The sequence below is a fragment of the Ambystoma mexicanum genome, chromosome 13 (assembly GCF_040938575.1).
Source record: "Ambystoma mexicanum isolate Mex_15411 chromosome 13, UKY_AmexF1_1, whole genome shotgun sequence".
Classification (NCBI taxonomy): domain Eukaryota; kingdom Metazoa; phylum Chordata; class Amphibia; order Caudata; family Ambystomatidae; genus Ambystoma; species Ambystoma mexicanum.
This window is the reverse complement of record NC_090938.1, coordinates 725383277-725409841: the sequence shown is the minus strand read 5'-3', so window position 1 is coordinate 725409841 and position 26565 is coordinate 725383277. Positions and strand designations below refer to the sequence as shown.

The window sequence follows — 26565 nt, the reverse complement described above, 5'->3', positions numbered from 1 at the left end:
AAGTGGAACAAAGGGCTCGACTTGGGTTGGAGTCACAGAAGAAAACACAAACGCCATTTTAGAATCGAGTCTTGGCAAAAAATACCAACCGGCGAATTAATATTAAATAAATAAACCGGCGGTATGTTCGAGGCTATGAGAATTAAATAATTAAAGTTGGTAGCCTCGAACAATGGGAAAATCCCATAGGAAAATATTCGCGGTCGAATATAACAAGTAGTTTCCACTGCCACCAGCCAAAACCCGATCAGGAGGGACGGAGACGTGCCCCCTCGACTAACAGACCCCGGGGCAATCGAATTACCCCGACCAGTACGTCCACAATATGATGGTTTGTACTGGTTTCTGTTAATAATTTGGGACTAGTAAAGCCAATGGTGACTTTACATGCCCTGGGAGACAGTAGTCAGTCCCAGGGTATGGAGTCTATGGTGGGGTGTCACTATGACACCCCTGTGTTACTGCACGGAGGGTGCTGTGTAACACACATAGGAAAAACACGTGAGACCCTATGGAGTAAAGGACCCCATAGCCCATAAAACACATTACCAGGCCAAGGGAACACCATACATCATGTCCAAGAGTGGGAGAAAAAGAGTCTCACTCTTGGCAGGAGGATAAAACAAACTCCAGAGATCCAGCAAAGCTGCTGGGGGATTCACTAGGTTAGGAAATTCAGCCTAAAGAGAGAATTCTCCCTAACAGCGGTACAGCCGCCACCGCGAACATGACGTTAAACAGTGCCTGCTGACCTGAATCAGGGCACAGGTGCACCACATCAGCCCAGTTGGACCCAGCAGGCCACTGGGAGCCTACAAAAGGGCCACACCCACCCAACACAAAACAGAACCATGCAGGCAGCAGCTTTAGTAGCATTGGGACTGGGCCTACTCAACCAACAGGCAGCACTGCACATGATGGAAGTAATGGTGCAGAGGAGGAGGCAGAGGCGTAGGAGGCGCAGGCGGCAACCAGCTAACCCTGTACCCGTGGCAAACCCCATTGTCCAGCCGGCAGCACCCTGCAGGCAGCCTGCAATACCACGCATCAGGGCTCACCCTGGAACCTTACCCCAGGACAGATCCACACACTATACCGGCTGGACCGTCCAACAATTCTGTACATCACCGCCATGATAGAGGAAGACATCAGCAGCCACATAGACACCCCCACCGCCACACCCCCCCCCCTGAAGGTTGTGTCTGTTCTGCATTTCCTTGGCACCGGCACCTATCAACACACAGTTGGTGAGCTGCACGGCCTATCACAACCCTGTTTCTCCAAAATCCTGGTACAGGTACTGGATGCCCTGTTGCGGCATGTGTCGGAACACATAGCCCTACCCCGTACCCTCCCCGAGGTCATTGCCACCAAGTTGGCATTCCATGCCATAGCAGGCATGCCAAATTGCATAGGTGCAGTCGACTGCACCCACATTGAGCTGACAGTACCACGTGCATTTGAAATGGTGTTCCGCAATAGGAAACAGTACCACTCACTGAATGTACAGATGGTATGTGATGCCACGCAACTGATAACACATTGCTGCGCACGTTTCCCAGGCTCAACCCATGACTCAATGGTACTGCGGAATTCAACGTTGCCACGGTACATGGAACGCTACGCTGGACAAAGCACATGGCTATTGGGTGAGTACAGCTGCCAATGCACCGACCCTGTGGAAGTGGTGTGTGTGTGTGTCCAGGGCAATGAGCAATGTGAGTGTGCTGCTGTGACTGCACATGCATCACCCCCCCGGCCATCAACTGAATAGACAGCAGAACCTAAACATCACAAAGCAACACATGACAGGTTACCACAGTGTGCCCGTACACACCCTGCCACATGACACACACAGCCGATACTGTCACTGTCCCATACACCTGGAGCCACTGCAAACACCCACCCACAATATGCAACACTGCCCTCCCAATGCACATGATGCCTGTACATGAGACGTCCTGCATCGACTACTTCATCACGGTGGAGTGACTGTGCCATGTGTGAACATCACTGCACAATGCCATACTCACAAGCCAATGTCACCCGCAGGGCAGAGTACACATGCACACCAATGCGTTGGTCATGGTCCAGTTGCCACCGTCCTCTACAATGGCCAAAGAACATAACCACCCACCGAGCCAATAACTGCATGCCACATATGCATGAATGAACAATGACACAAGATTGCACTGCATCTGATGGAGACATGATACCACAAACACTGACATGTCCTCCCACCATCTACATCTCATGTAGGTGATGCTGGATATGCACTCAAGCCATGGATGATGACGCCTGTGGGGAGGCCAAGGAACAGGCATGAAGAGGCATACAACAGGGCACATGTCTGCACACGTGGCATGATAGAGAAGACATTCGGACTGTTGAAGGCCCGGTTCCGCTGTTTGAGCAGATCTGGCGGAGCACTACTGTACAGTCCAGTGAAGACGGGTAAAATCACGCTCGTTTGTGCCATGCTGCACAATCTGTGCCTGTGCAGGAACATTCCAATGCCCCCAGACGCAGATGATGAAGATGGGGATGGAGATGGGGATGGGGGTGGGATGGCACAACCTCCTCCTGTGGAACTGATTCACATTTACTTTTGAGAGACAGCACATTCACAGCATTGAATGGATATGGTGATGCCAATAAATGAATTGTTGTACTTCAAATGAAATGACGGATGTCCACTCATGTATGTTTTTTTGAAATGATGATATATTGATGAATTAACAACAGGGAAGGAGGTGCAAAGGTTAGGGAAGCTGTACACCCGTGCCCACCCACCACCCAAACGTACCCACCCCCAACCAGGCCCCAATTTTCTAACCCCATAATTGACCTCCCCCACCACCCAAACGTACCCACCCCGGCCTCAATTATCTAACCCCCTAATTGACCTCCCCCACCACCCAAACGTACCCACCCCTCACACTCTTCAAGTCCACATGTGTCCTGCAGTGCCCGACACACTTGCCATCACTTCCGTGTGCGCTTCTATGCATGTGCATCCTTGCCCGAGAACCCCGATAGCCGACTCGAGCGCCTCCGTGGACTGTCAGTGGTGGAGCTGGATGGGGTGGTGGTATTGGATGGCACAGAATCAGGAATAGGTGGCATATGTGCAAGATTTGCCTGTTGGCCAATCAACATGGACTCAATGAGCCTGGAGGTGTTGTCATTGCCCTCCCGCACATGGCGTGCCAGGGTGTCTATAGTGCTGGCAAAGCGTCCAATGGACCTTGAGAGGCGACGCACTGATGTGCTGTAGCACTCCCTCTACAGCCTAGATTCCTCGAGCTGCCTCTCCACCAGCTGGGTGAGGGTAGCCTGCTGCTCATCCATCCGCTGCATGCAGGAATTTAGCTCGGCCATTGAGGGGGTAGGTGACCTCATGGGACTTCAGAGTGATGTGGGGCTGAACTCCAGCTGATGGAAGGATTCCAACTCGTCCAATGTGGGCATCTCCCCCTGCTGCTCTGTATCAGACTGCACTGCTGGGGCACTGATGTCACTACATGCTGCCTCTTCTGCAGTGCAGCTGCTTTCTGTGGTGGGTTGGGTGGGCATGATGGGTGCCCGTGGCACCTGTGTTGCATCAGGCAGCGTGGAAAAAGTGGGGATGTTGGTGATGGTGGCCGCCACATGTGTTGCAGTTGCTACTGGGGGCAGAGATGCCGAACTGCTGGCAGCATCCTCCTGTGCAGGCACGCTGGCTTGGACACGTGCCGGAGCTGATTGCTGGGGCTGTTGTGCAGTATCACGTCACTTGATACGGCTGTGGGGACACAGAGGGCATGCAATTAGTTATGTGGTGGTGCCTGTTGGGTGCATCACATGCATCATACAGGTTGATCATTTAATAGTGGCATTTACATGCATCTGCTTGTTGGTGGAAATGCATTGTTGTGATGTTGGTCACCATATGGATCATGATGGGCCCTTTGGCCCAGTCATGCACTGCCTGGGGGGGCGGTGGGGGATGTTAATGGGTCCTTTGGCAGTCATGCACTGCCTGGGTAGGGGGGGGTTGTTAATGGGTCCGTTGGCCCAGTCATGCCCTCAACATATACTCCTATGGCATTCATGTTTGTGCACTTGCCAGCATCTGCAAGTGGGCTCACTCCTGCCTCAGCCTCCCCGATCCCATGGATGCCCTCAAGGTGGAGGACACTGCTGCAACACTCCTCCCATGCTTGCAGCCTCAGTGGGGAAGGGGGTCCTCCACCTATCCCACTGCTGCGTTGGCGGTGTGTGGAGATCAGGTTACGCACCCTCAGCCTGAGGTCGTCCCACCGCTTGTGGCAGTCCTTTACACTCCTCACAGTCACGCCCACAGCGGTGCACTTGCGTGCTGCTTCCGCCCACATTTCCTTCCTCCGCTGCTGTATGGCACACCGTTGATGGGCACTGAACAGCATCTGAGCATGCTCCACTATGTGCTCGACCAGAACAGTTAGCTCCGCCTCTTGGCTGGAATCCTGGCAGACATGCTGGTGGTCCCTTTTGGCTTCTCACAGTGTGGATTTTGCTTGTGCTGACTCTGGATGGCAAAGGATTGTGCTTTATATGATGGTCGCCTCTCTCTTTCCGGTTTCGGCGATCATGGTAATTCCGGTTCCGTGACCGTGGCGACGGTGGCAGACACGGGTTTTGCGCAACTTGTGCCGCCGCTATGTCCATTTCCGTGGGTGTTTCTGTGACGGCGGTTACAACTTTTCCACGTCCGTGTGGTGCGCGCAACTGACAGCACGTAATCGGGCAGTCTTTCCGCAACCTTGCGGACGTGGAAACTTTGTTACCGCCGCAGCGGAATCACTGTGGTCCAGACCAGAATAGTTGTAATGAGGCCCAATGTCTTTGTGCAGACGCAATTCGTATTCTTTGGGCAACGGAAAATCTCTGCTGAGCACATCTGCCAGAAGATTGAGTTCCCCTGGAACATGTTGGGACAACAGGAACATCTTGTGTCTGAGAGCCCATATCCAAAGGTTTTGGGACAGCTTGGATAGCCCTGGAGTGTGAGTGCCCCCCTGTTTGTTCAGGTAATACATGGCTGTAGTGCTGTCCGTCAGAATTAGCAGTGTCTTCCCTTGTAGTTGCATCTTATAGGCCTTTAATGCCTTGAACACCGCTAATAGCTCCAGTAAATGTATATTGTTGGATGCTACTTGAGGGGCCACACTCCATGTGCTGTCTGCTGAAGCAGGTGAGCCTCCCAACCCATGAGAGATGTGTCTGTCGTGAGAGTGGCTTCCACTGTAGGGGTGGTAAAGGTCTTCCCCTTCAAGAGGTGTTCTCTTGACCACCACTCCAGAGAGAGAACGAGGGCTGGGGAGACACCTACCTGTTTTGTTTGACTGGGGACTAGGCTGGATTTCTTCTCGTTGATAGAGAAACCCAAACTGAAGAGAAGATCTACTGTTTTTTGGGTGTTCGAAAAACGTGTGTTGTACGAGTCCCCTGTTATGAGCCAGTCGTCGAGGTATGGGTAAACTGGGATGGATAGTCTGCACAGGTGTGCTGCCGCCACTGGCAGGACCTTCGTAAACAATCTTGGTGCCTAGGGTATGCCGAAGGGGAGTACCTAGAATTGGTAATGCCTGTCCTCTATCATGAACCTTTCCTGTGCGCTGGCAACATCAAAATATGAAAGTATGCATCTTTCATGTCCAATGTTGCCATGTAATCCCACTATTGAAACAGGGGGATCACCTCCCGTAGTGTTACCATGCAAAACTTCTGAGGTTTTATGAACTTGTTCGCTGGGCGCAGGTCTAGAACAGCGCGCATGGTGAGGTCCTTTTTGGGTACAAGGAAGTACACTGAATAAATACCCTTGTTTACCTGAAGAATAGGGACGGCTTCTATGACATTCTTTCCCAGCAGCGCTTCCACTTCTTGGTTCAGGATTTCGAGATGGTCCGGTGAAAGGCGCCGTGAGAGTGGTGGTCTGAATTGTGGAGGTCGGGCGAATTCCACAGAGTACACGTGGGCGACCGTCTTTATGACCCACTGGTCGGATGTTATCCCCTCCCAGCCGTGAGGAAAGATGTTAACCGCCCCCGACCAGGGCAACATGGGAGGGGACCTGGATCTGATGGTCATCTCTGACCGGAGGCTGCGGCTCCTCTAGGATTGGGGCCTCTACCTCTGCCTTTGGAGCATCTCTGTCCTCTTGAAGGGTAGTATGCGGGGCTTCCTGAAGTTTGTCCTGTATTGAAACCCCCCGTGCCATAGTTACTTTGATTTGCACGGGACTGCCCTCGAAAGGACTGGCGGGAGTTATTACCTCTCTGGAGGGATGGTTTTTGTGTGATCTGTTGCAGCGACTTAAGAGTCTCATGCTCTTTCTTGGCTGTTTCTAAGGCCTCATCAACCACTTTCCCGAAGAGGTTAGCTTCTTCAATAGGCGTATTGATGAGTGAGGCCTGTGTTTCGGGTTTAAACCCTGAGGTACGCAGCCAAGCGTGTCTTTTGAGTAGGGTCGCTTGGGCCAGAGACCTGCCTGTTGTTTCAGCCGTGTCCAGAGTGTTCTTTAGCACATTCTGATTCACCTGCCTTCCCTCGGCTACAATAGAGAGAAGTTTGGACTTGGCGGGTTCTGGGACCTCCTGGAGACCTTCCTGGAGTAGGTTCCACTGAGCTTCAGCATAACTTGCCAACAGTGTGGTATTATTTGCTATATGCGTAGTGTATGCGGCAGCCGACGTGACTCGTTTGCCTAAGGCATACAGCATCTTGGATTCCCTGTCCGGGGGTGCCTTCCCAGTGACAAGGGGTACCCCTGCTGTTTTTCGGTTGGTAGTCACTACCAGGGAATCGGGGATGGTGTGCCCTTTAATGTATTGTGGGTCAGAAGGAGACGGACAAAACATTTTTCCACTCTTGGGTTCACTGCCCGAGTTTGAGCTGGTGATACCAAGGGGGGAGCCAACCTTCTCTTGATGGAATTAAGGAGGGGAATGGCTTGGCTAGATGGAGGCTTCTCCTTAAGAATATCCTCTACAAAGTCCTGCTCCGGCACAGCCTCTTGAGCAGAGATCTGAAAATGTTCAGCTGCCTTCTTCAACATAGCGTTGAAGGCCTTCTACAGGCGAGGCCTGACGAACCGGAGTGAACGGAGGGTAATCCAGACACAATACATCAGTGTCCTGATCTTGATGGGGAAGTGTCTGTGGGTCCGTTCCCTCTTGCTGGGTTTCTTCCCAATTTTCTGTGGATCCCACCTAATCCTCCTCATAATTCTGTAGAAAGGAAGTTTCTTGCTATTCATCGTAAATGTCCCTATAGGTGTCCATGTGGACAATGTCTTCCTGCTGGACGGGGACAGAAAGAAGAATGATCTTCCTGATAATGAGGACAGGGACAGAAGGCTGATCTTCCTGATAATGAGAAGTAGATTTAAGGTTAGGCTCTTCCCGATACCTTTTCGGTGAAGGATGATCAGAAAAACTGATAATTCTCTCCAGACGCTCCATACACCCTTCGAATTTCTCCTTTGTCCATTTGGAGAACCCAGGAGGGCCTACGGGTGGAAAAACGTTGTCTTCCGTTCTGCGGCGCCGAAAAGTGTCTCTTGGTGTTGGAAAGAGGCTCTTGACAGTCCTTATAAGTATCGTGAGAATCGGGGCCCCATGGCGTATCAAAAGATTTGTCTACGGCGTGCCCCATGATTTTTGGCGGAACTGGAATACGTCCCACCGGCGTAGTAATTCTCTCGATTATGTCCTCGATAACCACCGAATCGGCGTGAGATAATGGTTCCGATGGTCTATCGGTAGGTGTATTGCCTTCTGCGGCGTTAGGGGGCCTAGCGGTCGGTTTTTCGACTAGGCCTAGTCGTGATTTTTGGGCCTACCGCGGCCTTCAGGACCATTGTAGCGTCGGATTTCCGCGCTTCGACATGTGAAGTTTTTGGAGTAGCGCCCTTACTTGTTTTTGATTGCCCAGTCGCAAGCCGCTTCTGCGGATGCGGGGAAGGCTTTGGATCTACACAATCCGTGGAAACCGTTGACATTTTCGGCGGCCCTGCTGGCGCTTTCACCTTTTTCGACGTGGACGTCGAAATAGGCGTAGGGGTTGTGTGCTTAGTAAGATGCGCTTTATGCCCCTGTCGCCGGGTGTTGTCCCTGAATCGAGACTAGAGTCAGACCTTAAAGGGTCAGGGACGGGCATGGCGGACTTAGAAGTGTCCGCCTCAAGGTCTATTACATCCGCAACTGATGTTTGGTCATCTGAAGTGCCCCCGTCACTCTCAGCGGGTGTGGCGGTGGGGGAAAGGGGTTCCACCCGCGACATACCATACGCGGCCCACCGCTTTACACGGCGCACCCTAAGGGTCTTAGGCCGAAGGAGTTTGCAGGCCGCACACCATTTTGCGTCGTGATCTAAGGGGAAGACAGAGGTTGCACGTTCTGTGTTCGTCTTTCCAAGGATATCTGACCCTACACTTAGGGCAGAGCCTAAAAGGAGTCCTTTCCATAGCAAAAGGGGAAGATGACCAGACCGAAAGGGTAAAGAGGGGGAAAGAGGAAAGACATACCGAAAATATGGCCACCCCAACCCCACTCTCCCTACTGTAAAGTCGGCCAGAGGGCCCGATCACGTGGAATCCCCTGCAGTCTTCGTCGAAGATGTTCTTGTGACCGAAGTGGCTTAACAGGGAATAACCAACAAGTGGGTATAAAATAAATAATGTTTCTTATGTAAGAGCTCCGCTATAGGGCGACCAGTTATCTGGGCGGAAAAAAACAATCTGAGGGACCTCAGCGCGTGAGGGATTTTGGGTACACTACACGTCACGATAGGGATAGTGTTACAGACACTCCTATGCCGACGTCCCCTTTCGGTCCCCGAAAGACAAGATGCAATAGTCTGCGGTTACCACTGGATGTCGGACCATATGCACAGAATGTGATTCTAAGCAGATTAACAAGCATCAGAAATGTATTTTATGTTGTCAAAAGAATGCTCATTTTAATTTTTGCTTTTTAGATTTTTTCACTAAATATCTTGTTTGTTTGTATTGAAACATTGATTTAATTCAGCTAAATAAAAATAAATAAAAAATAAAATATTGTCCTTTATGGTTCTAGAGGAAGAGTGGGAGACCTGTTTAGAGGAGTCCTTCACGGAGCAGACAACTCTGGTGACCTCATCAGGTGTGATAGGAGAGAAAGGAAGAGGGGGATGGGAGGCCATAGGAGGCAGGGGGTTGGGGGGAGGGGAGGGGGAGAGGGATGCAAGAGTGCTCAGGATGTTCTGTATTTTTTCAGTGAAGTGTATGGCCAGTGCAGTGCAGAGGGCCTGGGAGGGAAAAGGTAAGGATGAGACTGTGGAAGGGTTTGCTAGTTACTTGCAGATTTTAAAGAGTTCAGCCGTGTTGTTGGATGCACCAGAGATGCAAGCCTGAATGTGGGTCCTTTTCTTGGAGCGGATGGAGAGTCGGTATTGCCTTTGGAGCAGGCGACAGAATAGTTTGTCAGGGGGTGAGCCTGAGGTCTGCCACTTCTGTTCTGCAGCTTTGTACTTGCGTTTCAGGGCTGCAAGTTCAGAGTCGTACCAGGTGTTATGATACGATATGATATGGCATTTGTAACGCGCCTATACACAAGTGTTTCAAGGCGCGAAGAGACAAGGAAGGGGGAACAGAGGGAGGACAGAGGCAACGATCTTAGAAGGCCAAGTGACATTGAGATCGTGCAAGTGCAGGGGGGGAGGGGAAAAGTACCAGGGGCAAGGGGAGGGGGCAGTGCTGTACATGGGATCAAAAAAATAACAAGAAGTGCAGCAAGCAGGTGGCAGGTGCAAGGGTAAGCGCAGACAGCAGGAGTCCAAAAGTGCAGGTAGGGAGACTGTAGAATTACAGATACAGAACCAAGTGCAAGGGTTGTTGGGAGGCAGTGCAGGTGTGCAACTGGGCGGGCAGGGACCTGGCCCGAAATTAGAGGTTAACCAGGTGACCAGTGCAGTATCGGACAGGAAATTAGCAGGTGAGAGGAGGAGAGGAACAGAAAAGGCAGAAGCAAAGAGGACGGTTTTGAGGTGCTTCCGGAACCAGAGATGGTTCTCCTCAAGTTTCAGAGAGGCAGTCAGGCTGTTCCAGAGGGAGGACCCAGCTGAAGAAAGATCTACCACCAACTCGTTGCTTGGAGAAGCGACTGACCCTGAGGTAGGTGGAGGAGCGAAGAGCTCAAGTAGGAAGGCATTTACGAAGAGAGAGTTGGAGGTATTGAGGACCAAGGCACCAGAAGCCCTTCTAGATAATGCAGATTGCAGTGCTGGAGAGATACGATCCCTGGGCTTGAGGCCAAGGACAAGTTTTGCAGTCCTGTTCTGGATGAGTTGCAGAGGGCGGAGAGTAGAAACAGGCAGATTTAGAAAAAGGCTGTTGCAGAAGTCCAGCCTATGGAGAATCAGAGTTCTAGAGACAGTGAGCTTCTGGGGGAAGGAGAGGAAAGGAAGAATACCTCTGAGGAGGTGCAGTTGGTAGTTTGATTTCTTAGAGACGTCAGAGATATGAGGAGAAAAGGAGAGTGTGGAGTCAAAGATGACCCCGAGGTTCTTAGCCTCACAGGTGGGAGCAGGAAGAGGGCCAAGGGAGACAGGCCAGAGAGTGACCGGAAAAGAGGGAGCAGGTGTGCCGATGAGGAGAATCTCCGTCTTACTGGCATTAAGGCAGAGATCGTTGGCGGCACACCACTCCTGGATAGCAGACAGACAGTCAGAGAGGAGAGAAGAAGAAGAGGTGGCAAAGGGGAGCCTGAAAACGAGCTGAGCGTCATCCGAATAGCACTGAAAGTTGGAGCAGAGAGCGGCAATGCGGTGGGCGAGAGGTGCTAGGTATTGGTTGAACAGCCAGGGAGAGAGGTTAGACCCGTGGGGAACACCACAGGTAGAGATTGAGTAGGAGGAAAGGAAGGACCCAAGTTGGACCTGGGAGGGTCGATCGGAGAGGAAGGAGGTCAGCCAGGCCAGGGCCTGATCGGTGATACCCAGTTTATCACAGAGACGATTGAGAAGGATGGCATGGTTGACCGTGTCAAAGGCAGAAGAGAGATCGAGTAAGATGAGGACAGAGGAGAGATTAGATTCAAGGTTAGAGAGCAGGTCTTCACAGATGAGCAGGAGAGCAGTTTCCGTGCTTCAGGCTGCTCTGAAGCCAGACTGATGGTCATGGAGACAACCAACAGATTCAGTGTGAAGATTAAGCTGGGAGATGGCCAGCTTTTCCAGGAGTTTGCCCAGGAAAGGAGGGATGTAGATCGGGCGATAGTTAGACGGACAGGAGGGATTGGCTGAGGTTTTCTTGAGAAGAGGGTGCACAAGAGAGTGCTTCAGGGTTGAGGGGAAGGCTCCAGTGGCAAAGGAGTGGTTGCAGAAGTCAGCCAGGGCAGAAGCGAGGGTGTCAATGTGATCCTTGATGGTTTGGGAAGACAAGACTTTCTTAGATCAGACTTGTCTAGAAACCTTGTCAGGGGAGAACAGAGGAAAGCTAGAGAAAGAGGGAGGAGAGGTGGCCACAGGGGAGCCGGAGGTAGAAGAGAGAGTAGAGGTAGGAGGAGGAGAGGACGAGAGGGTGGACAGGATGTCCTGGGTTTTAGAGATGAAATGAGAAGCCAGAGCCGTGCAGATGGCCTGGGAGGGGACAAGAGAGTTAGAGCCTGCAGTAGGATTGGCCAGCTCCTTGCAGATATTAAAGAGTTCGGCTGAGTTGTTAGATGCTGCAGAGACGCAGGCTTGGATGTGGGCTCTCTTCTTCGTGCAGACAGAGAGCCGGTATTGCCTTTGGAGCAGGCGGCAGACCAGTTTGTCAGAGGATGCGCAAGGAGCTAGCCATTTTCTCTCAGCCACCCTGCACTTGCGTTTAAGGGTGAAGAGGTCAGAGTCGTACCAGGAATTGCACTTGGCTTTGGGCTTCAAGCAGATCGTCATGACAGGGGCAAGAGCATCAAGAGTATCGGAGATAGAAGAATGGAGCATGAAAAGGGCTTTGTCAGTATGTGAGTCAGACAGAGGAGGAAGAGTGGGAGAGAAAGTGGTGGCGAAGCCTCAACTGACACACGCTTCATGGGTCGGATGACCAAGAAGGTAGGTGGCAGTGCTGGAGTTGGCTTGGCCTGAGCGGTAGAGAGGGAGAGATGGGAGGAAAGAGGAAAGGAGAATGTGATCACACCAGGAGAGAGGAGTGGAGAGGGGATAGAGAGGGGGAAGTCTGAGGAGATCAGAACATCCAGAGTGTGCCCTACAGAGTGAGTTGGGCCAGAGGGGAGAATATAAAGAGAGAGAGAATTGCAGAGGTCGCAAAAGAGTCCAGAGGAGGGACAGGAAGCATCCAGGTGGATATTAAAGTCTCCAAGAAGGAGGAGCTGAGTGGTCGAGGCCAGGAGGGAGGAGGAGAGGTCCACCCACTCAAAGAGGAAGGAGGTGATCTGACCAGGCGGCCGATAGATAGTAGCCACGGTAAGAGAGTGGCCAAGAGAGAGAGAGAGAGAGAGAGCCTGCAGACAAGGCATTCAAAAGAGGATTAGGCCTGCATAGGAATCACAGAGGCAGGAATCCACTCCGGGAAGATCAAGGCTACTCCCCCTCCAGAACGGTTGGATGTGGGCGCGGCGAGGATCTTGTAACCATCAGGGATGAGCGTGTCAAAGCTTGTGACAGAGCTGGCTGTGAACCATGTCTCGGTGAGACCGAGGACATCGAGATTAAGTTCTTCCAGGAGGCGGCAGATGTCAGAGGAGTGTTTGACAGCTGAGCGAGAGTTGTGAGTGGCAATATGGAGAAGGTTGCCAACCTTGAAAGACTTCCGGGGAGGGGTACAAATCAGTGGTACCCCCTGCAGAGGTGTAGAAGGAGCCTGAAGGGGGGGTGCAGAAGAGGAAGGAGGAGAGGGCAAGGTAGCCGACGAGGAGGCAGAGGGGGGGAGGCAAGAAAGCCGAAGAAGGGAGAGATGGGATAGCAGGAGAAGAAAGGAAATTGATGAGGCGCGGGAAGCGTCTATCAAAGAGGAGAAGGTTGGTCTGGGGGCCTTGGACAAAGACAGTGCCATTCAGGTAAACATTAATGATGACCTTAGAGGAGTGGAAGGGGTGAGGAGGGCCTCCCACCGGGTGCCCCGATTAATGAGACAAGAAGAGAAAGGAGAGAGCACAGAGACCATATGAAGAGTCCATAGGTCTGGCGAGGAAACGACAAAGAAGATGTCGGTGAGGGTCTGTCTGGAGGAAGCACTGGTATAGGTGTCAGCAATAGGGAGGCCTGGGTTGGAGACCAGGATATCTTTTTTGAACCTCTTCCTACCAGACTTAGTGAGGAGAGCAGGATAGTCGATAGAGAAGCAGCTTGACAAGATAGGAGAAACAGAGCACCATAGAGTAGGTGGGAGAAGAGAGGGGTGGAGGGGAAAGGTGGGGGAGACACTAGGGGAGGACCCAAAGAGGGGTGCAAGCAGACAAGACAGAAAGGGACAAGACAATAGTGGACGACTGACTAAGCAGACAAGAGCTTAGATGGAAGAGCAGGCAGAAAACAAGGCAGTCAGGTAAGCAAATCAGGTTACCAGGGCATCGGGAACAGAGCAGTCATTAAAAAGAGAACCTAGAGGAGGGTGGAGCGCAGCAGAACACAGAATATATAAAACAACAAAGCAGTCAACAAATGTAAACCTAGAAGAAGGGAGAATGCAGCAGAACACAAAGCAATACAATGCAAAGTTTAGGGGCAGGTTTCAGGCGGAATCTCATGACTGGGTAAAGACTGTCAAGGGTATCAGTGATGGCAAAATGGAGGTTCCTGAGAGCAGAGTCAGAGGTAGAGTCTGTAGTGGGGAGCGAGGGGGGTGAAGGTAGATGCGAAGGCAGCAGCTAACACTTGTTTCATCGGACGGATGTTCATGAACGAGGTTGGCAGGGCTGGGGGAGGTGCGGTCAGAGGGCTGAGAGGACCCAGGTGAGAGAAGAGAATGGTCTGACCAGGAGAGTGGGGTGATCAGTGAGCGGAGAGTGAAAGATCAGTGTTGATGAAGGCATCAAGAGTGTGTCCAGCCAGCCCAACAAGCCAGGGCATAGCTGCGGCGGTTGCCAGACATTTGGTCGAAAAAAATTGGTCGACCAGACAAATGGTCGAACCAATTTGGTCGAAAACCAATTGGTCGAATTTTTTTTTTTTTTTTTCACTCTTTTTTTTTTTTTTTTGGGGGGGGTCCCCCCCAACCCCCTTTTTTTCTAAAAAAACCCTTTTTTTTAAAAACGAAAACCCGAAAAATAAATATATAATAAAAAAAAAAAATTCGACCATTTGGTTTTCGACCAAATTGCGTCGACCAAATGTCATTCGACCAGTTTTTCCTCGACCAAATGACTGGACACCGTTGCGGCTTCTATAGGCCTTTGTCAATGTTGAACCAGGATAGCAAGATATTGACGGCGGTCCTGGCCAATAGGCTGCGTAGAGTTATTAGCAAACTGATACACCCGGACCAGACAGTTTATGTCCCCAGCAGAAATATAACCCACAACCATAGGCGACTCCACCGGGTGATTGAAGAGGGAAACAGGAGCGAGGGGGAAATGGCGGTGGTGTCCCTAGATGTAGTCAAAGCTTTTGACTCAGTGAGGTGGCCATGGTTGCTGGAGGCCCTGGAAGAATATGGGATGGGGCCGGGTTATGTTAGGTGGGCAAAATTACTATACAGTGAACCACTTGCCAGGGTGCGCACAGGATCGGTGATATCTGAGAGATGGCAACTCAGTAGGGGCACCAGACAAGGGTGCCCCTGGTCCTCGATGTTATACATTCTAGCCCTGGAGCCCCTGGCAGTATACCTCAGACAACAATATGACATGGTTGGTATTGAGGTAAGGGGAGAGAAACATCTAATATCCTTGTATGCTGACGATTTACTACTATACTTGAAATATCCGGAGGAAAATCTTCAATATATTCTAGAGGTTATGGAAAGGTATGCAGAACTGTCCGGCATAGCGGTGAACCCCCAAAAATCGAGCATGTTCCCATTGGGGAGCTACAGAGGAGCCCCTCTGGAGCGGTTGCCAGTGTTGTCCGTACCATGGGCGGTTGATTCCTTCCGCTACCTCGGAATAGATGTGTACCATACGGTGGAGGAGGAACACTTGCATAATACCGGGGTGGCTGTGGGAAAAATCCGAACAAGTATGAAGTTTTGGGAGAAGTTGCCGCTGGCGATGATGGGACGGGGGGGCGATGCTCAAAATGGTGGTCCTGCCGAGGCTGTTACATTTCTTCAGTAATATACCATACTTGATACCCAAAATGTTTTTTGTCAAACTGAATAGCATGTGCAGAGACTTCCTATGGCATGGCACTCGCAATAGAGTGGCGCTATGGAAGCTGCAGAACTTCCATGATAGAGGGGGCATTAAGCTGCCAAATTTTGAGGCCTATTATGTAGCCGCTCAGTTGCAATATGTAACCAAATGGCTTTCTGATGAGGTAACTCCTGAATTTAGGCTGTTTGGACAGGACTGCACTCCGTTTTACCTAAAGGAGATTATCTGGGTGCCTAGACTTGAAATGAAAGAACGCCCGGGTATGATGTTGCTTGAGTGGAAGATGTGGCGCAGAGTATGCCGACTGATGGAGAACCCGTACCCGTGTTCCCCACAGGTGCCGCTAGTCGCCTTGGCTGGGGGAGACAACCAACTCAGAATGATAATCAGGACCTATTGGGAATCGGTCGGGCTGGTCACATTGGGAGATGTATGGCAAGAGGGGATCATTAAGGATTTCGAAGAACTGGGAGAAGAGGCAAGCCTGCACAGAGGCCAATATGTCACGTATCTTAGGCTAGTGCAGATTATTCGTAAAACCTGGCCAGAGACTGTATTGGCGGAGGAGCCAGACGGCATAATGGGAACAATGTATGACATATCAGAAGGAGGGCACGAGATCTCTAGATTGTATGAGATGGTGATGACCCGGGTGGGGAAGGATTTGACTCATTTGAGACTGGACTGGGAAGCGGAGGTGGGGGCACAGATGACCAATGGGATGTGGGAGCGTGCTATGGGATACCACAAGAAGGTGTCCAGAAACGCCAGATTGCAGCAGATACATACATAACACATAGAGCCTATATGACCCCGAAGAGAATATCTAAGTTTGTAAACGCAGGAAGACAAGCATGCCCAAAATGCGATGAAGAAGACGCCGATATGACACACATGTTCTGGTCTTGTCCAGTGATTGAAGGTTTTTTGGGGGGAGGTGGCACAAAAACTAGCAGATAAAGGGGTCACACTCAACATAGATACGGCCTGGGCCTGCCTGTTGGGAGGGTTTCCCAGACCACGGAATACTAAACATGTTGGGAAACTGAGGGACCTGGCATATGTGCTTGCAAAAAGAAGGATTGCCATGGGCTGGAAGCAGTGCCACAAGCCATGGGTTGAGGTATGGTGGCGGGATTTGCAAAAATGGGCGGAGGCTGAAACGGTAGTATGGCAGGAGGCATGTAGCAAGTGTGGGGAAGAAGAAGTGGGTAACCTGATGGCATGGAGAGTGTTAATAACAGGACTGTTGGGGGCGTGGCTTGGAGCGCCATCGATGTGATCGCTCCCCTTAGGCCGCCCGTGGGATGTCCGCCGCCACCAAATTCAAGCGGTTCGGACCGAGTATCCGAGTCGCCAATGCCATCTACAGCGATCAGAACCGATGAGGCACAACCTGGCCTACAATGACCTCCGAATGCTGGAGCGTTCTCCTAGAACTTAGCGACCGAACCGCTCCCCCGTCGCCATTCGAAGAAACCAAGATGGCGGCCACGCCGGAACTCAACAACATACTACGAACCCGATGGTGACGGGCTTCAGGGGGACCGAAGAGGAGTAGCAGATGGACCCGCCAACACGGATCCAGCCGGATCATGCCGGGGTTGCCCGGAGAACATGTGAGAACTTCATCGAGGGCTGCATTCGGCCAGGTCGACGGGGGAAACACGGAGGCCACGAGATAAACCCGGAGAGCCACCCAGAGAAGCTCGACCTCGCGGGCCCTACCTCCACGCACCACCCAGTGCTTTCTGGGGCGCCCCGGCCCACTCATCCAGCTAGCGACCCAGACTACTGCAGAATCACAGCTACTCCACCGACTTCTCACTCGCACCCCCATGCTTGAACTCTCCTGGGCGGCTGGCGCACAGCTTTGGCCCCGCCGCTCTTCCAGCCAAGGCCGCCAAACACGATCATCATGTCCAGGCAAACGAAGGTTGGCAAGGGCGCAGATATCTCCACCATGCTCACTACATTAGATAAAAGCAAGAAGCAAGAGCCCCCCAAACTCACCCCACAGAAACAACAGGAGGATGGGGGAGCCCTCGCTACCAAAGGGGACCTGATAGCCTTCATGGCGGACATCAAGTCGGAGTTCCGCTCATGCCTATCAGAACTCACCACCAAAATCGAACAGACAGACCAAAGGGTTACGGAGGTCGAACAGAGGCTCGGAGAAATCGAAGACCACTCTCGGGACCACGCTACCACTCTAGGGGAAATGCAAAGAGCCATTGACTCCCTGCACCAGAAATGCGAAATCCTGGAGTTTAAACATGAGGACCTTCAAAATAGGGCGCGCCGCAATAATCTCCGCATTCGGGGGATCCCAACCTCCGTCCCCGACAACAAGCTAGCGGACTACGTGGGACGATTCTTTGAGGCCCTCCTCCCAGACCTGGATAAATCTCAGCTTTTGCTAGATCGCACCCACAGACTTCGCCCGCGTCGTGGGGCAGTCTCTGACCCCCCCCAGATGTCATTACGAGGGTCCACTTCTTCACAACCAAGTAAGCGATCTCGGCGATCAGCCGCCAAGGGGAGGAAATTACGTTTCAGAGCACGCCACTTCAAATATACCAGGACCTCTCACCACTCACCCTTCAGAAAAGAAGAGCACTCCGACCCCTGGCACTGTTCCTTCAGGAGCAGCAAGTCCGCTATAGATGGCTGTTTCCAGCGGCTCTACAATTCACATATAAAGGCACCCTACGCCGGATCAGTCACTTGGAGGACGCGGAGAGGATCATGCATCCAACCTCGCCGGAGGGGACTGAGGACTCCAGGCCGCTTTCCTCCCCAAAACCTAAACGTACGCCATGGTCATCAACCCAGCGGATCAACAAAAAGAGATGAACAATGGCGCCCCCCGCACCTCCAGGTTCCAATTGCATCTTTCCCTGGTCTCCTCTGACCCGGTCTGAACTCGGATCCGCCACACAACGCCTAGTCTGATGAGCCTTGAGGGCGGAGACGGCGGACCATACCCACGGTTCATACCCACTACAAGGACACTTTCCAACTTTCGTTCCTTGGAAACCCATGGTACTTGATACGCGATGGGACAACCGGCCCCGTTGGCCAAGGGTACGCCCGTACTTACAATGTTGGTCTACCCACCAGTTAAAGTTGCGGCCCCCCGTTGGGGCTCCGCGTTAAAACCTCAAGTGCAGGATGGTACCACAAGATATCATTACAAACATGGCAGCTGAACCACCGACTCAAACTCCCCCCCCAACTCAAGAGATAGAGAATGGGACACCTCTGGACCACCAGGTTCTGCAAATCCTCTCCCTAAATGTTAACGGACTAAACTCCCCTAACAAACTAAAGGCAATTTTATTAAAGCTCCAGGACAAAGACGCAGCGATAGCTATGCTTCAAGAGACCCACTTGCTGCCGGCGGACGTGACCCGGCTTCGCTCTCGATCATTCCCACTTCAATTTTTTGCCTCCAGCCCAAGCAAAAAGGGGGGCACGGCGATTCTCTTTAGAAAAGACTTGAACCCGCAAATCCTGGAAACAAAAACATGCCCGGAAGGCTGATACACAGCAGTCAAATGCCTCCTGTTGGGAGACCTATACACTCTCATCTCGGTATATGCCCCTAACACTGGACAATCACTCTTCTACGACTTCTTGGGCACGACTCTCGCTAGTTTTGTGGAGGGCCAAACAATTGTCAGAGGGGACTTCAATGGGGTTCCCGACCCCACTAAAAACCGGTCACACCCCCCGACTCCAAGCGATTTCGCCCAAGCACTCAGCCTCCTCCGGCTGTTCAGGTCTCTGGAGATAATAGACTCGTGGCGGGTGTTTCACCCCAACGAAAGACTACTCCTTCTACTCGTTCGTACACCGCACTTTCTCAAGGATCGACTTATTCCTGATCTCCCCGCACACCTTCCCCTCAGTCAAAGAGGTCTCCATCGGCACGAGAGCCATGTCCGACCACGCTCCAGTGTTCCTGGAACTCCGGGTTCAGGACCCCAATCTCAATAACCCACGCAAATGGTCCCTATATGACCCGATCCTCAATGACATGGCTACGAGAGACAAGATCGCGACCGGAATAAAAAACTTCTTTGACGAAAACCCAGCCTCGGACACCTCGCTAGCAAATAACTGGGACGCCATGAAGACAATAATCAGGGGCTCCCTCATTGCTCAAGGAGCGGCCTACCATCGGAAAAGACGCCAGACCCGAATAGCTTTAGAGGACGAGCTAAGAGAGGCTGAGGCAATCCACAAAGAAAAAGGCTGGTCCCCTAAGACGCAACGGATCATGCGAACAGCGAGGAAAAAGCTTGAAGCCCACTACGCGGAACAAACCGCCCTACTGATGGCAAAAGCCAAACAATCTTATTACGCGAAGGGCAACAAGGCGAACAGGTTCCTGGTGGCCAAACTAGCCAAACGGAGACGCGTCAACACGATTGCAGGTCTGCGTGATCCTGAGGGGGTCACCCGATACTCGGAGCCCGAAAAACGACAGCTCGTGACAGACTACCTGACCCAAATCATGAAGGCAACCCCTCGGAACCGACCGCAACAGGTGGAATATCTGCAGAGGGCAGCGGTACCCCGTCTCGCCAACACAACGAGAGACGAATTGGAGGAACCCATCACAGGGGAGGAGGTCGAGGAGGCCATCAAGTCGCTTAAAACACGAGCCCCAGGTCCGGACGGCTTTTCGACCAGATTCTATAAACTATTCAGGCCACAACTGACCCCCCATCTGGTGACCCTGTTCAACTCCTTCAGGGACACAGACGCTGTCACCCCATCAATGCAGGAATCAACCACCATCCTCCTGCCCAAACTAGGAAAGGACCCAAGGAGTCTAACCTCCTACAGACCGATTGCACTCTTAAACATTGATGCAAATATATATTCAAAAATCCTGGCAAACCGCCTGAACCGCGTCCTCCCGAAGATCATTCATCCCGACCAAGCAGGCTTCATCCTCCACCGATCAGCGGGAGACAACATACGGAGAACCTTGAACCTGGTGGACCTCGCCTCCCGGAACTCCCAAAAACTGGTCTTAGTGGCTCTGGATGCAGCCAAGGCATTCGATCGAGTAGATTGGCCCTTTATGAAACTCACCCCAGAGGCCTTCAGCTTCGGTTCAACTTTTCAGACAATGGTGCTGGCCAATTATAAGAGCCCAAGTACGAGTCTAAGAATTAATGGACACAGCTCAGCTCCGATCCCCTTATCATGCGGAACCTGGCAGGGCTGCCCGCTATCGCCCTTACTTTTCGCTCTCACCATGGAGCCTTTGGCCCAAAGGATTAGGGGAGACAATCAAATTAAAGGGCTGCAGGACGGCCCCAACCAACATAAAATCGCCCTATACGCAGACGATGTCCTACTCACGATCTCAGAAGCCCAATCATCATTGAAACAGGCGATACGAGAACTTACCACCTATGGTGAGGTCTCAGGCTTTACTATAAACTTTGACAAATCCTCGGCATTGGGCATCGGGCTCACCCCAGCAGAACGGGAGCCACTGACGGCGATGTGCCCGATGACATGGGTGAAGAAGGCCATCCCCTACCTAGGGGTCCACATCCAGGCTAACCCAAGAGACACATACAAAGCCAACTTCCCCCGGCTACTGAAAGAACTGGAAGGCGATTTGAAATGATGGGAGACCCAAGAGATCTCACTGCTGGGGCGCATCACAGCATGCAAGATGAACCTACTGCCGAGGTTCCTATACGCCTGCGCTTCCCTCCCAGTAGCGATTCCTACACCGACCTTCAGGGACATCCAAAGGAAAATGCTGAAATTCATCTGGAAAGGTAAAAGAGCGAGAATCCCTCTCAAAACGATGCTGGGGGGCTCCAAGCTAGGAGGTCTGGGGGTCCCGGACTTGAGGGCCTATAGTGTGGCAGCACAACTAGCACAGATTCAGGCATGGCAAACCATAACAAACCGCCCCAGGTGAGTAGAGCAGGAACAATCACAAACACCACTACCCTTGCGATTTCTGCCACACATTCCGCCCCCCCTTAGAACACACTGGGGAGACCTCCTCCTATCAACTAAACACACCCTTAGCTCCTGGGACTGGGCACTAAAGCAAAAGGGAGTGCCAAGAGGACTGAGCCCACGCTCCCCGGTCTTCCATAACCCATCCTTCTCACCCAGAGCAGACCCCCGCAATTTCCGGAAGTGGATAAAGGGCGGGCTGGAGACCATAGACCAGGCATATATGGGAGGGACACCCCTTACCTTCGCCCAATGCAAGGAGAAGTTCCAACTCCAGGAAAGGGACAGATTCACCTATATCCAGCTACGCCACTGGTGCTCGCACCCCCAAACTCTGCAGGCAGCAACTCGCCCGCCCACCGCCCTGGAATTGACACTGGGGGACCTTCCAACCCGGGGCAGGGTATCCACCCTATATAGGCGCTTCTTAAGGGACTTCCTGTCCACAAAGACCCGCTGCATGGCTCAATGGGAGGCGGACCTGGGACATCCGATCGAGGACCAAACCTGGGTGGACATATGGACCAGAACACATACCTCCTCCACCTGCGTTACCAATAGGGAATGTGCGTACAAGGTGCTCCTCCGGTGGTATTACCCGCCCCTTCGACTTCACCACATGAACCCACATGTGGATCATGCCTGCTGGAGAGGATGTGGTCACCCAGGCTCCTTCTTCCATATGTGGTGGGCTTGCCCAAAGATACGACAGTTCTGGAGGACATGCCTAGAGACATCACACAAATTACGGGAACGGCGATTCCTCTGGAACCTGAACCAGTGTTGCTGGGAGCCCCGATCCCCGCGATCTACCCGCGCTCCGGGACCAAGTCTAAACTATTGACACACTGCCTTCTGGCGGGGAAAGCGCTGTTGGACAGGGCCTGGAAATCCCCAGAAGGACCTCACATAGCCCAATGGTGGTCTAAACTCTGGGACATCCTGATCGCGGAGACGGTGACGGCAGCACAGGCGGGAACGCTCCATCGCTTTCAGAATGTTTGGAGCCCAATGCTGGAATACGACCAGCGCTTCCCCGCCCAGACCTACAAACCGACCAGGGCCCGATGGATCCTGAAACACCAAGAGAACCCTGAAGAAGACACATAGACGCTAAGGGGCGAACTGGATGACCCAGGAGGGAAAATTCTGCCTCCAAACCTAAGGGGGGGGAGAGGCCGGAAGGGAGGAAGCCTGGTGGGGGAAATGAGGACTGGGGATCAAAAAACCTGAATAAGCATTGCTTGTAATTTGTCGTGATTTGTATATTTGCCATCCTGCCTTGATTTAAAATAAACAAAGTAAAAAAAAAAAATAACAGGACTGTTTGGCACAATAATGGATTCTGCAGCTTCGGAAGGAAGCGATACCCGGCCACACGCAGCAGATACAGAATGAGAAACGCAAACAAGCTCTTGAGGGGGGAGGGGTTTTGGGAGCAGTAATGTGCATTAATTGATGTTCACAAGTCTGTTGTAAATAGTGCTGCAAGTTTGGTTTGTATTGTTTATTTGTTTTCAAAATAATAAAAACTTTAAAAAAAAAAAAAAAAAAAAAAAAAAGAGTGTGTCCAGCCGAGTGGGTAGGACCAGAAGGGAGAATGGAGAGGGAGAGCGATGTGCAGAGGACACGGAAGAGAGTGGATGCTGTGATGGAGGAGTCATCTTTTTATGGCATCTGGATTTTCCTATTGCAGCATACAGCACCTTCTGTGTAGTGTTGCTGGAAGCTCCTTGAGCTTCCATCTTTGGTTTTCTTTATTTTCCTGTGCTAACTTAAAGTTACCAGGATAGGGGGATATGTTTTATTCTACCTATGCTTTTCTTTTGTGAGATCAGCACACACCACCTTATATGCAGTGCTGGGGGGACACACTGTACCCCTTTGTTCACTTCTCCTGTAACTTTCTAGTGACAGTGACAAGTCTAACTGAGCGGCTGGTGGCAGTGGATGATTTTCTACCGTATCTGTAAAACGAATATTGCAGGCTGTGTTTGCAGCTGCGGTAAGGGACACATGGGGCACTCTTGTTCCAAAATGGTGTCGGTCTTTTTTCGCCAACTCAAAATGACTTGTCCTTTCTTGACCCTTCTTCTGCCAACGTGGGTGAGGGAAGTCCCACTCATTCTGTTGTCTTCGCCGGGCTCCCATTGAGAAACCTGCCTAAGGCGCCAGTGTGTCTGGTAAGGACAGGAAACTGTGAGGTCACGAAACTCCTCAGGTCTTTGCCCTCCAGTGTGTCTGCTTAGATCCAGTTCTGACTGGGTGCCTGGATGTCCCGTTGGGACAGCCACCACCCAAAGTCTGAATGTAGCATAGATGCTGATTGGCTAGGCTCATGCATAAAAGGCGAGAGTCTTGATCTTGAAGCCAGAGTCGACCACTGGAAGATCCATTCTGAAGAAGGAGAAAGAAGGAGGACGCCTGCAGCCACCTCCGGCGATCACCAAAGCTGACTGAGTGACCGCTGTAGTTCCAGCCCTGTCTTCGGTGCGACAGGGAAGATCCAGACTGGACGACTTCCTCTCTTAGACTGGTGGGTCTAACCAGTCTCGAGACCAGCTACAGTTTGAGCCATCCATCCCACGAAAAGCTGTGACCTTCCAGGCCTGCAATATCTGAATACACTTGCACCTCTGGGACTGCTGGGGTGCATCGTTACATCAAGCGCGATGCTGACTGAAAACTTGAGGGCATATGTCCGGGCCTACAGAGACTCCATCCCGATCATAGAAGTCCCCTCAGCTGAGTCGTGAACCAAGAGAAGGAAGAAAGTTTGCCAGGTGACAAGGAACAAGTTACTTACCTGTAACTGTTGTTCTCCAGCATGGGTCTGGCATGGATTCACATGCTCATGAATATTCCCCGTCGTCAGGCTGGGAATCCTCGGTAAAGAAAAAACCAGTATCAGTTTCGTTTCTGATCTGTCTTTCGTAGTAGTAACCAATCACTGATCTCTGCGTCATACTGACCACAGCCAATGACTGCCCTCTACCTAAGCCCCGCCTCTGGCAGCCATCTTCAGATTTGGTAGCACGTGAAGTGGCAGTATGACCAAGTGAAGAGCCGCAGAGGGGTAGGCGGGAGGGTTCGCATGTGAATCCATGCCAGACCCATGCTGGAGAACAACAGTTACAGGTAAGTAACTTGTTCCTTCTCCAGCATGGGGTCTGGCATGGATTCACATGCTCATGAATAAAGAATACATAGCAGTACACACATGCACAACCACGGGAGGTGGCAAAGGCTCAACATTAAGCATTACATCAAACTCAACATTAAGCAAATCTTACCTCCTCACCAGGCTCACCTTAGGCGAACAGGTTGCGCAGCACTGCTTGGCCGACCCTGGACTCCTCCCTGGAATCCCGATCGACACAGTAGAATTTCGTGAAGGTGTGCCTCGACCTCCACGTAGCAGCCCTGCAGATGTCCAGCAAGGGCACACCAGATAGGAACGCCGTGGTAGCTGCGATCGCTCTGGTGGAATGGGCTCTCGGACGGCCAGGCAGCGGTCGGTTTGCCAACCGATGACAGTACATGATACAGCCGGAGAGCCATCTGGAAATGGAAGCCTTCGAGAGAGCCTTCCCCTGATTGACAGGTCCAAAATTCACAAAGAGTTGTGACGTCTTCCGAAAACACTTTGTGCGGTCCACGTAGAACTACAGCGCTCTAGCCACATCCAGCGAGTGCAAAGTCCTTTCAGCCGGCGACGAAGGCGACGGGAAGAAAACAGGCAACACCAAGGGTTCGTTGAGGTGGAAGTCCGACGGCACCTTGGGCATGAAGGAGGGGTGCGTCCTGAGCACTACCCTCGTGTCGTGAAAAGTCAAGTACGGGGCCTTGCAGGAAAGGGCCTGGATCTCTCCCACCCGTCGTGCGGAGGTGATGGCCACAAGAAACGCTGTTTTCCACAACAAGAACTTCAACGGAGCCGAGTGCAGAGGCTCGAACGGAGGTCCAAGAGCTTGGTCAGCACCACGTTGAGCTCCCACGCCGGGGCCGGAGCCTTCACCGGCAGGAACGATCTGAACAGTCCCTTCATGAACTCTTTCACCAGACGATGAGACCACAAAGACGTCCGCCCCGTGGTTCTGGTGTATCGGGAGATCACAGCAAGATGAATCTTGATGGACGCGTGCGCCAGTCCAGCTTTGGCCAGCGTCAGTAGGTACGGCAGTACTTGGGGGGCCGTAATCCGTAGAGGGTTAATCTTCTGTGCGTGGCACCAGACAGAGAACCTCTTCCATTTGTGTCCGTAGCATTTAAGAGGTGAGGACGCCCTGGCCTTTGCAAGAACCTCTCTGCAGTCGGCCGGTATGTCGTATCCTCCAAACTCTAACGCTGCAGGAGCCAGACCTGCAAGTTCAGCGACTTCGGGTCGTGATGGAGGATGGCGCCTCCTTCCCTGGAGAGAAGATACGCGTCCACTGGCAGCTTGATTGACGGGGACGCTGACAAGTCCAGAAGGTCCGGGAACCATATCTGCCTGGGCCACGCAGGTGCGACGAGGATCATCCTGCACCGTGACCTCTTGAGCTGGTTGATGAGCCGGATCAGCAATGGCAATGGAGGGAACGCGTATAGAAACAGGCCCTCCCAGGGGAACGAGAAAGCATCGCCCATGCTCCTCGGCTGGGGAAACCTGCTGGCGAACCTCCGGCACTTGGAGTTCGTCGCCATTGCGAACAGATCGATCTGGGGTGTGCCCCACCGTCGGAAGAGGCGGTCCACTAGATCCTGTCGTAGTTCCCACTCGTGGCACGAGCGCAGCTCCCTGCTGAGTGAGTCGGCGATGGTGTTTTTTATCCCTGCCAGATGAAACGGCACCAGAAACATCCCTTGAGCGACGGCCCAATGCCAGAGATCCTGCGCCTCCCTGGACAGGGCTGGGGACCTGGTTCCGCCCTGTTTCCTGATGTAGAACATGGTGGTGGTGTTGTCGGTGAAGATCCTCACCACCTTGCCCTTGAGGGACGGAAGGAATGACCTGAGGGCCCAAAACACTGCACGGAGCTCCAGGACGTTGATATGGAGGGACTTCTCCGTCGGGAGCCAAAGGCCTCTCGCGTGCAGATTTTCGGTGTGCGCTCCCCACCCTTCCAGGGAGGCATCCGTGGTCACTGTCTCCTAGTGGCCGGGGGTCTGGAAATCCATGCCCGCCGTCAGATGCGCGCAGGTGCCCCACCACCGGATCGCTCGTCGGAAACTCTCGTCGAGTGTGATCCTCTCCTCGAAG

At 52.3% G+C, this 26565-nt stretch overlaps 1 protein-coding gene across 2 annotated transcripts in view; it reads right to left on the bottom strand.

Moving 5' to 3' along the window:
- The window catches only part of LOC138521813 (butyrophilin subfamily 1 member A1-like), a 299199-nt gene that overhangs the window by 155121 nt on the left and 117513 nt on the right, over positions 1-26565 (bottom strand). The gene's annotated exons all lie outside the window — the stretch shown is intronic.